Below are 18562 nucleotides of genomic sequence, written 5' to 3'. Positions count from 1 at the left end.
GTGGAATCTGGTAATATGTGTGGCAATATTCAGGTAGTGCTAACAAACATTCCCCCCACAGGTCTGCCAGATACGAAAACTGTGTCTAGAAATAAAAGATTGAAATCCTGGACTGGTACTGCTTACTCTGGTATTGTATGGCATTGTTAGTGTTGCAGTTGCTCTGAATAATAAGGTATTACTCACCACTGTTATCCACGCTGTGCTACATAATAAAACTGTCTAGGAAATCCTGTATAAGTATTGTAATTACAAGTTCCGATTGTAAAACCACTGGAGACTTCTAGACAGAAATCAGAGAAGAGATACACAGCAATACTCAACTGTGATGTACACTGTTTTATTTTTAGCAGACAGAGCCATGGTTTGAATCCTGCGAGTGGTAGTAAGCTGTATGCAGATTTATACTTCATAAGTGTACAGATTTGTCCAAAATGTCCAGTTAATTGGCCCATATCTGCTGGCTGTTACTATGACCCCCTGGCATATTAGCCTGCTAATCTCTGATGTGTAGGCAGCATTTAATGTCATATAACTGACTGTCAGGCCTGTACATATTTGGAAAATGTTTATGAAGACAAACCTGTCATTGTACAATTCACCAAAGTTTTATGAGGGCAATAGTCAAAATATGTCCTGGTTCACCTGCATTTTGTCAAGACATGCCCAGAGTGTGTGAAAAAAGAGATGGACAGGTATGTGCATACCATCAACCTGGAATTTGGGAATATGTGTAGAAACAGTCAGGTAGTGTTAATAAACAATATCTTTACAGGTATACCAGGTAAGAGGTGTATACTGCAGGTAAAGCTCAGTTCATATATATAATTGTCGACATCCATACCACTGTCCAAACTAAGGCCATAGCGTAGTATAATAATACCTGTAAGGTACAGATCACAGCACTGACTAGGAATGTAATGAGAACTACAGGGATATACAAGTTGTTAATTGACATCTTTCTCCCCCCCCCCCCATCATATCTGCAACAATAAAATAAATACACAATTCAATCAGTATGTGCTCTATTTAATCTACTGTTGGGATATATGCCTTATTGTTTGATCAATATTTAAATTTGTTTCTATGCATGTGCCATGTTGAAATACTCCCACATTGGTGGCATGCTGCCATCAATGTACCTGCATGCTGTTGTAATGACCACTGTGGTTCCATATATGCAAATGTTCTGTCTGCTATGCAACTGTTCCATATCTGGTGTTTCAGGTTAATGGGAATATCTATGCATGCTGTTATACATAATCCTGGAATGTGCTGACTATTACTAACCCACATATGTTGTAAAATTGAAACACCATAGCACGTTTGGGAAGGCCAGTCCCAGCTGACCCATCTCTCCCACCTCATCTGGCCATAGCACCGGGCACCAGCACATCTGGGGCAAACCCCAGGACTTCCTCATCTACTGATCCTGCACCACCTTCAGGTGGAACTGCCTCAGGGGATGGGGCTTGCCCCCCCTGGGAGCGGGTACGGACAGGACACTGTCACCCATCATCAGGTCCAGAGTCTGGTGCATAGCGAGCTCCACAGGGAGATCTGCTATGCCAGCTTGAGGTCCGCGTGGTGCAACTAGAGGGTCAGCCTGGCCCTCCTACTCATCCCCCAGCACAGCTACCTTCGGGGCTGTGAAGGTGCAGTGGTGACTGCCCATATGTAGGGAACTCCGTCCCACTATTTCTACAAGATGGCTCATGGAATTCCGACTTCCAAACACCCCACCCCATCCAAAGTGTTTACCCCCACATGTGTCATATACCAGCCCTGTATGCTGTCTTGTCCATCTTGTCTGTTATCCTACCCAACCTACCTTCCCAAATATACCTACTATCCCTCCCCAACATCCCACTCTCAACTTAAAAAAAGGGCAATCTGTTCCCCCCCAAAAAAATCTCACCCCATACATAGCTGTCCATTTCGCACACATGTCCACTGAACACATGTAATCTGGTCTAATTGGCTTCACAACATATTATTGTTGTCCTCACACCTCTCTCAGGGGTATGAGTGTCCAAATATACCTCTAAATCAGTGTATATGCACAGCTGTTGCTGTAGAAGAAATGGGCAGCTGTGGACCTTCCCTACACCCGTCCTGCACATCCCTAGCTATTTTCCCTACTGTCTTTCCCTCTTTGTTCTCCTTTTTCACCACTTTCCTATCAACCCCCTTTTCATTTCTTTTCAAGAAATTAGCATGGGGGTAAGCATGAGTAAGCACTTGTAAGCAGCAGTAAGTGGGTTTAAACCTGTTTGCGCAGGGGTAAGCAATGCCTACACTGATTAAACAATTGAGAAGCTAAATCAGTATAAGAAACTGTAACCGGAAGTTAGCAGTGCTTACCTCCGCACAAACCCATGCAAACCTGCCTACAACTGCTTAAACATGTCTTAATCACTCTGCATCCAACAGCTATTGTTCTGCTCAGCAACAAAATAAACAGCCTTTGCAAGGCTTGAATCAAAGACCCTGCACACCATAGCCAAAGTGATTTACTACTAAACCATGTCTGATATACATAACTCTGATATTTTCACAAACATATCATCCAGCACAGTCATTCAACAGTCCAGGAAATTTTTGGATTAGTACAGGAAATGTATTTATATATGTAGATGTATGTGTGTGTGTGTGTGTGTGTGTGTGTGTGTATATATATATATATATATATATATATATATATATATATATATATATATATAAATATATAAAGAGAGAGAGAGAGCTATAATATATATATATATATATATATATATATATATATATATATATATGGGTCTACCTGACATGGTCGACAGGCCATATGATCGAAACTCATTTGGTCGACAGTTCATTTGGTCGACGGGCATGTTGTGTGGGGGGCTTCGCCCCCCACACCCCCCCTAACTATATATATCAACTCCAGGGTCGCACAACATTGGGGAGGGGGGCAAATCTGCCTGTCAACCAAATGTACTGTCGACCAAATGAGTTTCGATCATATGGCCTGTCGACCATGTCAGGTAGACCCATATATATATATATATATATATATATATATATATATATATATATATATATATATACATATGTATATACAGATATATATCTATAGATATAAAAGAGAACATGACAAATACATATATGAGCAAAGCCACCATTAATGGGGGTGAGGGGCCCAAGCTATATACCTCTTGTAAGTATTTATATCTCCCCCTCCCCCACAGGCAAACAGATCTGCCCTGCAGCACAATGCCAACTGTTGCAAGTCCCATACCCAGGACCCTACACAACCTGGCCACAAGACAATAACAGTAATCCATGCAAGTCCCATACCCAGGACCCTACACAACCTGGCCACAAGACAATAACAGTAATCCATCCCACCTGTATGATGTCAGGATGGCATCAATAACATATCATGTAGTACAGTCTGGCTACCATAGGTAATGTACAGTGTGGAAGCAATAAACATTCCAAAGCTACAACTACAGAATGAACTGGCACCCTACCTAAGTACCATGTTCAATCATAGCCTCACCTCAGACTTTCTGCCTACTGAATGGAGCACCATGACGGTTATCCCACTCCACAAAGGGGGAGCCACAACAGACCCCAGGAATTACAGCCCATTAGCCTAACGAGCCTGCTTTGCAAGGCCATGGAATGTATCATCTTGGAACTCATAAACAAAGACATTGGTAATCTCCAAACTCTGGACCCTACCCAGTTTGGGTTTGAAAAAAGCAGATCATGTCTCCTAAACCTGATTGACTTCTTTGAAGCAATCACCAAAGCCATAGATAAGGGTAAGGTGGTTCACACAGCTTATCTAAATCTCGCCAAGGCTTTTGACACCATCACCCACTCTGGAGTTATAGATAAGATCACTAAACTAGGTATAAATCCCTATGTCACAAGATGGGTTGCCAACTGGCTAATGGACATAACCCACACTGTGAAAGTAGCAGACTCCAAATCCGACTTCAGACCACTGACAAGTGGAGTACCACAGGGTTCAGTCCTGGGTCCTCTCCTGTTTGGTATCTACTTCTCTGAAGTACAGGCTAACCCAGAAGGTCTTTGGCTAACAATGTCTGCAAATGACTGCAAATTAGGAGCCATAATCGAAACTCATAACGATGTGGACATACTACCAAAAGGGCCTCACTGAGACAGATGCCTGGTGTCAAAGCCATGGCCTGAAGCTCACTGCCAAGAAGTGTATTGTCATCCCCTTTGGTAAAAACTCTGTACCCTTGAACTACCACATAAGTGGTAGTCTACTTAATGCCATAAGTGTGATAAGAGACCTTGTTACATAGGTGGACAGTAATCTCTCCTTTGATAATCACATCACCACAGTGGTCAGGGAATCCTTATACATGGCTCACCTCATCACAAAAGGTTTCTTATACAGATAAAAAGAGGTCATTGCTCCTCTCTACTCATCACTCATTAGACCCATTATAGAGTACAATGCCCCTTTTGGTATGTAAAAAATCCCCCATCTGTGTACACCGGTGGTGTAGAGTTTGTGGGAAAAAACAATCTGTAGGATGTTTGCATAGTTTATATTGGTGTCCTGGGCTGCTGCATGTGTAATTGGCTGATTCTGATACAGTCCACCTGCTAGCTATGCTAGTCCTCCTTGATTGCCTTCCTACTGCTGTTTCCCCTTCCCACTTCCTCCCTATTTAAGCCCCGAGGTGCACTGCGCATACCCAGTGCTTAAATGTAAACAGTTTTGCTATTTCTTCTGTTTTTTTTTTTTTTTAGGCCCTCTGCACACTGTGCATACCCATTTAGCTAATGATGTAAGGTCTTTTAAGCATAAATGGCCCTCCCTGGATGCGAACACGCTCTGCATGGAATAAGACATTATGGAGTCAGAAACACCCCCTTTCTTAGCTATGCTTAGCTAAGGGCAAACATGGGCCACTGAGCTCAAATGTGCTTACAGAAAACATGACACACCCCCTTATGAAGTGTAAGTACTTGCACTGTTGTATTGCTGCACCTACACAGTTAGGTGCAACCTGACACTTTTAGGAATCTGTGATTCAGTATAACTCCCCTCATTTACATCCTTAGTTACTGCACTTAAACGGACCCTTTCTCCTTGACAACCAGTGCTCCCTCGTATTGTTTACATTCTGCATGCCATTGACTGTAATGGCAAAATGCAGAATTATCTTAAATTTGACTTCTCATTTTTTTTTTTTTGGCACGATCCCGTTTGCGCACCTCTGCCCTAAGTTTAAATGGCTATGATCAGCCAAAAAAAAAGTTTAATTTATAAAAAAAAAAATAAACATTTTGGCCTTATATTTGGCCATTGGCATGTATGTATGACTGTAATACATGCTTTACACGAGCTGTCCTGCCTCCGTTTGCTTAGATGCAGAAATGTATTCAGTTACTAACTGAATACATTTCTGCTCTGACACTGTTCCTTCACGGATTCTGGCCAGCTTCGTGGATCGCAAAATCCCCTCATTTGCATGTTTTTTACCAGCAAATGAGGTGATTTGCATCCTGCACTGCTTTCCATGCAAAAACAGTGTAGGGCCGCTCATGTATGTGAATAAAGCACATTCCTGGATCACTCAGCAGCCATTTTCCATGCAGGAGCTCCTACACTGTTCCTGCATGGAAAATGGCCGTTTCTGAATCCTGGTAGCTGTGTTACCATGTGTTTCCTGAAAGACATTTTACTGGACAAGTTTTTCCCAACTACCATAAACTTCCACACACTTAAACAGTTTAATCTACAATTAGTCACTAAAAATGCAAAATCATATTTTAATAGAACCATTTCCACAAACACATAAACTGTTTTTAATAAGTTACAGAGTTGACACAACAGTTATGTTGTTTACCTCACAAATACAAGCTGCAGTGTGGTTCTCACCTTCACTTATTAGATAGGTGTGTAATAGTCTGCAGACTAAATTTACCTAGTAAATACATATGAACACAAGAAGCAAGCAAATATACAGCCCAAACATTTTTCAGTATTTCTATGACTAAAAATGAACATTCTTTTGTATCATAACTTTACCAAGACTTACAAAACAAAGCTTAGCCAACTGCGCTAAACCATTAATTTTCCAAATTAACAGCAACATTTACTGAGCTGTTACTGCTCCAACCAAAACAGCTTAATTAATTATTTATTTATATATAAATTTACAAACAAAGCTTGTATGTGAAGATATTTTTAAATTTAAAAACAAAGTGTGCATGCAAAGTTATTTCATGCGTCCAGTGACTAATAAGAATGAAAGCTGTGCTCCTTCAATCAGTGTATGGAACGTCTACACCTAATTTATGTTACAAATAAATAACGTGATTACCATGCCCAGTTGTTTAGACATTATCCAGCAACTGATCCAACTAGTCCATCTTGTGCTGTATAAATCAATACCGAAAGCCTCAAAGAAAGAAACACAGCCATAAAAGACTATGCCGACCAGGGCATTAAGTCATGCTAGTGAAAAAACATTGAAGGTGTGCGCATTAAGAAACAGGTCCCTACACAGCTCCTGTCCCATTTTAGATTCAGCTTAAATAATAGAAATCTTACTCACAGACTCATGCTGCCATCGGACATTGCTCTGTTTTTCAATCAGGGCAAGATTCCTGTGCCTGTCCCTACCCATCAAGTCATCTAAAAGCTGTGACTGCATTTTCCTGGTGTTCAAATGCTTTACTCTATGCCAGACAGTTAGCACACACACCATTCCAAAAGTCAACTATATGCACTGCAGCAACCCAGCAACATAGTGCAACCAGAAAGAATGGAACAGCAGCATTTATCTTATCATTAAAAGTGCAATGGCCAAAAGTCAACTATATCATATGCATGCAGCAGCAAAGTGCATTCAGCAAGATCTGAACAGCAGCAGCAATATCAGTACAAGAATAAGTGTGACCAGAAAGACACACACACCCCATTCCAAAATCACTTATATGCATAATGCAGCAATATGATAAAAAAAAGACCAGAAAGATTGGAACATCGCATCGCAGTGTGATTCAAATGCATTTGCGTGCAAGCAGAAATGAACGGTCCCATACTCAGTCCCATTCTACATATCATCAACAGACAACAGCAGCACATAAGAATAAAGTGTCTTGCTCCTAACAGCTAGAATTGCAGCTAAAACTAAAATGCAGCTGAGTTTTTACTTGTCCTCCTTACCTGGAGGGGCTGGGGAAAGTCTGCCGGACTGGGTGAAGTCAACAGTAACATGCTGATGCTACTTGCAGCTGATGCAAAATCCATAAACAAAGTATGGTGAATCACATCCCTGAAGCCCTCAGTGAATTCTGACAGGCTGGCAGGCTGCTCACAAAGCTGACATCATCACGTACGCCTCTGCACGTGATGATGTTAACAGAAAATTGCGTGGGGGGTCCAGAAAACTCTGGGGGAATAAAGGGGGCCACTCAGGAATTCGTGGCACCCCATTATTTGAACCTCAAAACTGTAAATGCCGAGGAATTTAGTTTGGTTGAGAGGTATGCTCCTTACATAGCTCTCCACTTTGCACATGTGTCTTCTTGACACACTTGATTCAGTCCAATTGGCTATACAACATGATTGCATTGTTGTCATCCCTCTTTGTGGAGGTGACAGTCCAAATTCAGTTAATATTCTGTACTTATTTTCAGTTTACACTGTTAAAGTAATGTGCAAACACTTTGTCAACCTTTGCACAAAATCGCTGCTAATTGTGCTATGGAAAAGTAAATATTATTATGCATTACTGCTGTTTACTGTCCATTTCCTGTCTATGACATGAAATTACATGTGAAAACATAACAAACTGAAGGCCCTACGTAACAATATTTCACATATTTATAACACAGCCATATGTTTCCTCCCCCCAAGCACCATAACCTTGGTGACCCAGTACTTTTTTTTCCATACATATATCACCTACACTGCAGACATTAATATAAATGGTGTATAATATGCAATGCACATCAATCTGGTAACATGCAGAACTAGAACTATTGACCCATGAGCCTAAAATGCCTTATCTGCAAGGCTAGTGAAGGGATCAGCATGGACCTTATCCAGAGGGACATAGGTGACCCTCAACACATTTGACCAGACCCATTTTGTTTTTGTCAAGGGTAGATCTTGCTTATTAAACATTGTGTATATCTTTGTTAATGACCTCAAAGACCTGGATGAGGGATTAACAGGACATAACTCTAAGCTGATTTATTCAAGGTATTTGACACTATCCCCCATTCGGTTATCATAGAGAAACTCTCACATCTGAGGATTAACCCATACATTACTAGATGAATAGCTAACTAACGCACCAACAGAACACACACAGTCAAAGTTGAGGACTGCACCTCCACCACTAGACCACTTACCAGTGGAATACCACAGGGATCTGTTATGGGCCTTCAACTGTTTGGAAACTATTTCTCTGAAGTCAGAACAAAGGTAGATAGCCTGTGGCTTGCCAAGCTTGCAGATGACTGTCAACTGGATGCAGTCATATAGAGTCCCCAGCTATGTTAACATATTACAGAAGGGGCTGACACAGACAAATGATTGTTGCCAAACACATGGACTGAACATTAAAGCAAAACAATGCCTCGGTGTCCCCTTTCGCAATGAAGTAGCCCTGCTAATTTTGATATACATACCACCCCTCTAAGCTCAAATACAGAGTTGCAAGACTTGGAAACACATGTTGATAGCAATCTACACTTCCATCACTATGTGTCTATAGTGATGAGAGACACATGCTAGGTCATAGCTCTGCTGTACTCTACCCTTATCATACCACTAATTGAGTACAATGCTCCCTTCTGTCTGTACCTCACTAGGCAGATGCAGCAAACACACAGATGTTTGTAACTGATAAAATCCAGGGCGTCCAAAACATGACAAATGTGGAAAGACTGAAAGACCTGTCACTGTACTCAGTATCATGCAGGCTGCTGAGAGGTGACATATGTCTGGCCTACAGAGTCATCTCAGACCCTGCCCTACTGGAAATGCTAGACAACTGCAAGTCAAATGGGACAAGGATAACTTGCTCCAGGGATCTCAACCTAGCATGTGACATAAACAGAAAATGCTGAGGAGACAGATATATCTCCCAGCAATTGCCACTCCTCTGTAATAGGCTTTTACTGCATGTGAAGCAGTTGTCCTCAATGACCCTATTCAAGCTCAACCCTGAAAACTGGATGGGTGGTTGTAAATTCACCCCTGGGGTGGCACCTATGTCCCTCATGGACAGGGCCAATTGGTGCTGATCACAAAATATCTCTGCTAACAATGACCAGCTAACTATGCTCAATAACTTGTGTTTTTACAAGGCTAGGCTTGTAAATGCCCTAGGGCCATTAGAATAGTAACCTCATATGAACCTATGAACCTATGCAGGCATCCCAATATCATATCTCCAACATGCCCTGTTGATGTCATCCATTATAATTAGACCTGCAGTCTTGTAAAAGTTAGACTTGTGATGTGGCACTTGTGTAAAGTACTGAGCTCTGTAGTCTGTATACTTGGATAGTTAGGGGTTGTATTCTCACTGCAGTCAACAGACACTGCTGATGTTATCAGCTATATCTGATTTGTGGGTATGCACTATTCCTACCGGGGCAGGGTCAGAGACTGGTCTAGAGGCAGAAGTCGTCTCATCCTATACAATACAGATTATAGTGACATGGCTTTCAGTCTATCCACATGCATTATAGCATTGTTTGTAGGCCTTGTGTTTTCTTGCTGAGGAACCCCTGTGGTCTCTCCAGCTGCTGCATGTGTCTGGTGAGGTTAATGCAAAAGAGAGCATTATACTCTATTAGTGTTCTGATGAGGTTCAAGTGCAGTGCTGTCATGCAGTCCTAAGATCTGAATATGTTGATGTAACTTATGATGTGCACAACATAGGCATTCAATACCAGCATGGAAACTAGGAGGTTGAAGTTCAGATTGCTATCTAATGTGTTACCAGTGCTTGAATCACTGGGTTTCAACATAATGGAACTGTTGTCAATGCTGTAATTAGTATGGAATTCCACTTTTCAGAAGGACAAAATAAAAATACATTTCTGCATTTATTTGTAGACCGTGTGGCTTTATAACCAATCATTTGTCTGTGTTAGCCCCTCCTGTAGTATGTTATCATCATAGGTGGACTCAAGTGATTGCACCCAATATGCAAGAATTAGCAAACATGGTAAGCCAAAGGCCATATACTTTACCCAGAAATGTCAAGAAATAGATTCTAAACAGCAAATGGCCAAGCACAGATCCCTGGGGTACAACAATGGTGGTGGCTTTACTGGTACAGGCTGAGTTACCAACTTTCAGAGTCATGTGTTCTGTCAGTGAGTCAATTGGTTACTCATATAGTGACATGAGGTTTAATCCCCAGTTGGGAAACTTTCTCAATGGTCATTGCATGAGAGATTGTGTTCAAACCTATGCCAGTTGATGATAGCAAGTATTTACTGTCATATCTACATCCAGGCCTATCACACAGAATCAATGGGCTGTGACAACATCACAGAATGACTGTCACATCACTCATCACATACAACTTCCTGACATGGTTTAATACATACTTCAACACACTATCCACACAGACTATGTTGCTGAAGAAAGGTGTTTTCAGCATGCATCCATCTGAGTTTGGGGGTGGGGGTGGGGGAGCAGCACCTGATACATGCATATTTAGGCACATCCTGACTCTCTTCATCTGTAAGGTAGAACAGCATGCCATCATGGACCTTTTCTAAATGGACACTAGTGATACATTGCCTGTGTGCAACAGACTTGTATGAGTTGTTAATGCTACATCATGCCTGTTACATCTGTTATGCGTCCTCAAAGAGATCATCAAGGGGATGCATGATGAAAACACTATCATCCTTTTGAACTTGATAAGTCCAAGGTATTTGACACAAATCCATCCTGAAGTATTTACTCAATACTGTCAAATGTGGCCACATACACCTATATCACCAAGTGGATAGACAAATGCATCCCATACATGGCATCTAAATATATTGACGTGTGTGAAGTGACCTATATCTCAAGCCCAGTGATCAGATCTGTACATCAGGGCTGTCTGCTAGTCCTTTTCCTGTCCATTATTTAAGTAATGGACATCACAGATGACATACACATCCTTTGTGCAAACAGCTGCCTGAAGGACTACAGACTGTGGGCAGGCATTGACTGTGATGTTAATATAATACAGACAGTATCAACACACACCAAAGATTGCTGCCATGGCCATGACAACACCTGCAATAGCAAGGAAAGATGGAGGTATTTGTTATGTCAGGAAAACAAACACACAACCCAAGTATAATGTGGACATCACACTTTATAATCAGACCAATAAGCTTGTGACCTGTGTTCTTGGGTAGATGGTAAGTGGAACATTCACCATCATGTGGTTACAGTGCTGACTACTCCCTTGTATGTAACACAAGTACTGAGTATGTGAAAGACATCCACATAAGAGACAATAAAACCTCCATAGTTCCCAGATTCATTGCACCAATAACTAAGTGCAGTGCACCCTTCCTCATATACTTCCCTACACATAACTTTCTAACTGAAGTGTACCACCTTTGTCACATTTAACAGTCACAAAGCTTATTGGCCATACCTAAGTATTCTTTTTGTGGCATAAACATTACTGTCTGATGGTGCTAAACCCCCATCAAGTTGTTATAGGTGTCTGACAACATTAATGGCATGGGGAACATTCATGACAGTGTGGATTGTGCTATCTATCTATATATATATATATATATATATATATATATATATGGGTCTAGGTTATAACGTCGACAGATGGGAAGACCGACAGCGAAATCACCGATGTGAGAAGATCAACGGATGAAACACCGACGCGGAGAACACCGAGATGGGGAAAGGATGTGTAAGTATGCGGTAGTGATGGACGTTAGGGTGCGAGTAAGGTAAGTGTGCGATGTTGGCGGTCTGTAGGGGTAGGGGTGGGTTAAGTGAGTTAGGGTTAGGGCGCGAGTTGGGTAAGGGTGCAGTAGTGACTGTTTTGGGTTAGGGGCGGGTTAAGTGAGTTAGGGTTAGGGCGTGAGTTAGGTAAGGGTGCAGTAGTGAATGTTTTGGGTTAGGGGCGGGTTAAGTGAGTTAGGGTCAGGGAGCGGGTTAGGTTAGTGTGCGATAGTGACGGACCTTAGGGTTAGGTTTTCAGTTAGGGTAGTGGATAGTTGTGTATGTAAGGTTTAGTGTTTGTTTGTTAGGATTTAGGTGTGCTTGTGTTGTGTGTGTGGTTTTTGGTCAGGGAATTTGTTTTGTTTATTGGTTGTTGTGATGATGTGTTGAGTGTGTGTGGTGTCGTGTTTGTGAGCTGTCGATGATGTGGTGTCGGTGATGTTGTTGTCGATGTTGTGTGCTGTCGGTGTTATAACCTAGAACCATATATATATATATATATATATATATATATATATATATATATATATATATATATATATATATATCTACACATATACATATATACATATATGACATGCACACCAGTCATCTAGATTGTATTGTTCATAATGTCGCATACAGGTATAGCAGTGTCTCTCCTAACACCTCCAGCAGATGTTACAGTGCCAGGACAGTGTGCATGATTACCCTCACAGAGTGTGAACATATCATAATAGTTGTACAAGTGTGTCTGTGCAGAATCATCTCTGATCACCCTAAATCACATATGTTATGTCAGAGTCATGGGATTGATGGTGGTATTATTCTAATAATGTCCATGATTGTCATTGTTTCTTTTAATGTCATCCATGAGCCTTTACCTCTGTCCCACTTGGAGACCTCTGCTGAGATTACATTCATATTCAGGCAAATCAGTTTGCACAGTTTCACAATATGCACCCTGCCCCAATTGTATGTCAGATCCCTGATAGTTGTCCTCTACATTATTCATGTATGGATAATTATATCACACAGGCATCCTCCAAACTATTATGTTACTTTGTGTGACAGTCACATAATAGACATTTTCACTGTGCAGTCCCTACTATGCCATATGGATATGTGATTGGTGTTGCTGCTACAACCATCTTCCATTGACATGCCCTCATCTGCTGTACATTAGGTTGTTTCACCTGTCCTCTTTCTGTGTGTTCATGCCTACAGTTCATTGGTGTGTCCCTATTCAATACACACACACTTCCCCTGAGTGTTTATTTTACATGGCAGTCCATGTACCATTACAGATCATTTACACAATTTCAGTACAGAAAGCCAGGAATGGGATTTCACAGTGCTCTGCACTGTAGCTACACTGTCCTGTATGTCCAGAATGTCCAGATGTGTTCCTTATCAAATTTGTGGCTTTCTGACATATCACTGGGATGATCTCAGGAATGATGTGATTCAATAATTGCATATGTTTCAGTTTCAGACTTCAAATCCTTCAGAACATGTATCTTAACACAAACTCCTGGTTATTCTAGCACATTTCTATGGGACAACTATGTCAAATATGTCACTGTTTCTGGGTCATTGTCCCCCCATTATGTTGGCCTTTGTCCAGATGTCTTTCACTAAGAGACTGAGAGCTATCTGTGAAGCCCCGGTGATCATTGTGGCATTCAGCACAAAATCGTGGACCTTCAGTGCTCTGATTTAAACAGGATTACTATCCTTGCTTTCTTACATGGTTTCCTGGCTGGCAGCACTGTTGCCAGCCATGAAACCTTGCTTATTTATATTTAAACATGGTGTGTGGCATGAATATGCAATGAGCGCTGTTGCTTACTACTCATCACTGCTCACACATGTAAACTCCATGTAGGCTTTGTGAGAAGCTTACGCAGAATTTATTGAATCCCACTGAGTAAATTCTACAGGAAAATTCTAAGTGCAGAAATCTGTATTTAGAATTCCTTTTTTGCTTCTCTACACATGCTCAAGGTGAATTGCTAGAGCATCAGTAGTCAGCAGAAAAAAAGATGAGCATAACACTAAATTCTTTTCTTTATATGACATCATTGTCAGTGCAATTTCTAATTGTACACCAGCAATGATTCAATTTTTTAGGGACATTTTTCCCTTTCTTGGATAGTGTAACCATGGAGCTGGTATATATAAGCTCATGGGATGTGGGTGGGCTTACCCCCAACATCAGAGGTGCAGGGTGCTTGCCCCTCTGCAAAAAAACAAGAAAAAGGGACTTTTTTTTTTCTATTTTGATTTTTGGGCACTTTTTTGATCTTTTGGAAGGTCAACTTTCAGGAAAGCAGTGTTTCATGGTAGAACATTGCCTTTTCATGCAATGACTGTTTTAACCTTTTCCTAAACTAAGTTTCTAACAATAGGAAGAACATAATACATGAAATATGAAACGTAACTGTAATCCAAAATTAAGGAAGAAACAAATAAGCAAAAGAAAATAATTTATTCTTCTTCCTTTCCTCTTAATGTGTCTCAGTCTTTCATAACTGCTCACTTCTGGAACTATTATGCGAAAAGAACAACCATTGTTACAGAGGAAATAGAGCAGCAGAGTGCCAGCTGTATTAAATAAGTATTATTAATGTTGCTGTTAATAAAGTTAATATAACAATTATGATATGAGTCAAGTTAATAGTTACGTCCAAGCATCTAGTGATCAAGCATTAAAGTAAAAGAGTCACTACTAACAGACTTTTTTGCAGGTAGAATTTAATACACGGTGTTTGATAGATACAATGCTAAACACATAATTTATATTGAAAATAAAAGATACAGACTATACAGTTAAGATTCTATAGATAGAATATTACATACAAAAATATAAAATCAAAGTACTTTGGATAGAATTTTAAACTCAAAAGTTTACACATTAATCAGAAAATTCTATGAATGGATGTCTAGAAACACAGTTCTGCATGACAGTTTGCAAGCAGAGTTCTATAGCTCTACAGATTTCAACTGAGACAAACTTCAGGGATCTCCTATGAAACCTCGATGTACAAGATTCCAAAAAACCAAAGTGTTGAACACAAATATCCAAAAAAACTTGTATGTGAAATCTCTGTCAGTAAACAGTTTTTGAAGGGACAAGGCCCAATGACACCTCCCCCACACACATACCACCAGAACTTATGTATACCAATTCCATGGTTCAATTAATATGAAGAAGGAAGGAGGAATCTCCCAGAACAAAGAAATCACTGCTGACACACAAAGCATTGATTTCATTTGGAAAAAGAGATTGGCATTTTCTTCCTTAGTGACTTGTGATTCCAGCAGTTGATGTTCAATGAATGTGATCTTAGCCAACTGTGGATAAACCAAATCTAAGGTCAGAATTCTACAGGCAGAATTCTAAACACGTATTTTCACATATATAATTATAAACAGAAAAATCTAAGGATAGGATTCTATAGCTAGAATAATAAAACAAAGATATCTAGAACTGGACTTCTAAAGACTGAATTCTACATATGGAATTTTAAAACTGGAATTCTGCAAATAAATTTTCAAACCCAAATCTCCATAGATGGAATTGTACATAATTCTTCACATATAATTCTACATCCAGAATTCCATAGATACTAAGCATATATGGAATTCTAAACACAGAATTCTATACAAGTTAATCTATAAAGAGAAATCTAAATACAACATGATACAATGAACTTTTCATAAACCGAGTCCTCCACAGATTGAATTCTAAGGACTATTCTAAAGATACAACTCTACACATAGAATTAAACAGAAAAAAAAATCTAAAAATAGCACTAATGCTAGATTAATAAATACACAATTTTGTATACAGTTCTGCAGACTTAATTGCAAATATATTTTTATAGATGGAATTCTAAGTAAAACATTTTTGAAAGTGGAATTGTAGAAAACGACAGTCAAAACACTAAATTCTACAGCTTCCACAATAAGCACAAAAATTTACAGAAAGAATCCAACAGTAAAACTTAGTCAAAATGATTTATAAGCAACAACAAAAATCTAAACATGAGTTCTACAGGTAGAATTATAAATGCCACTGGAAATGCCTGTATTATGGCATTTACACAGAAAAGTACTTCAGAGAATTGCTCAGCTGCCTAAGTTAACTTGTCTGAGTTAATTAACTTAGCCAACAATGAGATTCATCCACTACTTTCAAAGAGTGAGATTGCATTGGAGAAGTGCCAGGGGATTTAGCAGATGGGTAGTTTTGGGGTGTGAGTGCTTGTGTGAATGTATGTACAGGAATGACTGGTTTCAAGTGAGTATGTTTGTGTGTGTGTGTGACTGTCTGCCTGGGTGGTCACAGTAGGTGGGTTAATTAGGGGATAGCTAGTGTGTGTGTGTGTGTGTGTGTGTGTGTGTGTGTGTGTGTGTGTGTGTGTGTGTGTGTGTGTGTGTGTGTGTGTGTGTGTGTGTGTGTGTGTTTGTATGTGCATACATGCGTGCATGTATAGGCATGAATGAGTGATTGAGCCTGAGAGTGAGATCAGGTAAGGGGTCTGATCAATGGTGAGTGCATGTGTATGGAGGAGCTACTATACTTCTAAACTCCCCTAGACTAATGAGTGAATCACGAAGTACTGATAGGAACAATAGATACCAAGACATTTTAAATATTATGCCAAGACACTTACAAAATAATAAAACAACTAGAGGGTTTGCAGTTCAAAAATGTAATAGGGACAGTAGACTTCAAAGGCACTCTTTAAATAGGCTTACAATCAAAATTGTGAAGGCTCGAGTACGAAAGTTGTGTGGGTGAAAAGCAGTTCTCAAAGTTACACAATGCCGAACTGGATTAATATGACTTCATAATAAATAACTTAAAGCTTGATTTGTTATTATGAGTTCAGCATTGCGAATGGAGACAGTGATACAGTTAGTTTCAAGGAAATTACTCCTTTCCTTACTGTAGTGCGATCTCGTAGTTGGTATATATCATTTTCAGGGGGTGTGGGGAGTGCAGCCCTTCACATGTGGGGTGCAGGGGTTCTTGTCCCCTTCTGAAACATAAAAGGACATATGGACATTAAAAAACAGAAATCTGGTATGTCGAATGTTGTGTTTACGATGTTCGACATACAAGCTAGATTTTGTTTTCAGTTTGGGGATTTTTGATCATTGTTTAGATTGCAAAAAAATTGCCTTCAAGATTATGATAGCAAACTTTTAAATATCTAAATCACTTAAAGAGCAACAAGATGGTTTGCAATATAAAACACATTTGGAAGGGGGTCACTAGATACCAGAGACACTCTTTAAATATTATCCTAAGTCATTAAAAAAATTAATTTAACAAAGTAAAAAACTTTGAACTCTGTACCCTTGACACAGAAAGTAGCTTCTTAATTTGGCAGAGCTTCAGTCCTCTGCATTAACACTAGACAACAGACAGTCTTTCTAAATAGTAGATTAAGTTACTTAAAACTAAGCACAACACTGGAAATATGATTCAAACATTGTAGCCATGGCACAGAAAGTGGTTTGTTAACAAGGCAGAACTTTACATCTGTATGCTGAGGACTTCACATAGAAGCATGTCTTGCACCCTGAAGTATTTTCTGGACAAAATGCTGACTGACTGTAACAGTCAATGAGTTATTAGGAAAAGGACAGATATATCAGGCAAAAGTAGGAGCATTCTGTAAAATCAGAGACAGTTGTAAAGGATGGGGGTGTGTCAATGTTGGAGGTGACATATCTCTAAACATCCATGCTCAAGGCTTCCAGACAAAGGCAGGAAAAGCACTAGATAACACCATGGAGAATTTCTAAATATCACTCTGAGTCACATAAAAACTTAATAGAGCAACCAGTTTAGCACCACAATGCATTTTCTGAACAATAAGAAGAATGAAACTGTAATGTCTGGCATTATTGACTAACTGTAGTCATTCCTGATTTACATGGACCAGGAAGACAGTAAGAGGTTACATCAAGGTTATTCTACAAGCTCATGGCAGAAAAGAAGATTGAAGGTGTGTGTGTGTGTGTGTGTGTGTGTGTGTGTGTGTGTGTGTGTGTGTGTGTGTGTGTGTGTGTGTGTGTGTGTTAAAATGTGTATATGTGGATTGGAGAATGAATGAGGGGTGCCTGTGCCAATATGATGCATGGGACACCAGAGGTTATTAACACAGGTAAGTGTTGAGTAACACTAGCAGTAACATCAAATCATTCAGAGATATGAAAATTAGCAGATAATGGGATATTTCCTCATTGCAGCCAACATGCCTCTAAATCAAGTTTTCAGTGTCACAGAAACAGTCCCTTTTGGCTACAACAGCTTCTGCAAGCTCAGGCTGCTCTCCCTGAATCCGACCTTGAATTCTACACAGAATTCAAAACATAAAGGTCTGCAGAAATAATTCCACAGACAGAATTCAAAACTCAGAACTCTGTAGTTTGAATTCTGTATATAGTTAGAATTCTGTATAGACAACTCTAAGCAGAGATTTCTACAAATAAAATGTTATTAATATAATTAAACACACAACTGTAAGAAAAGAATTCCACAGCTAAAATGCTAAACACAGAATTCTATAGCTAGAATTC

The sequence above is a fragment of the Protopterus annectens genome, chromosome 5.part0 (assembly GCF_019279795.1).
Source record: "Protopterus annectens isolate FY-2018-M chromosome 5.part0, PAN1.0, whole genome shotgun sequence".
NCBI lineage: Eukaryota > Metazoa > Chordata > Ceratodontiformes > Protopteridae > Protopterus > Protopterus annectens.
This window is presented reverse-complemented; position numbering follows the sequence as displayed.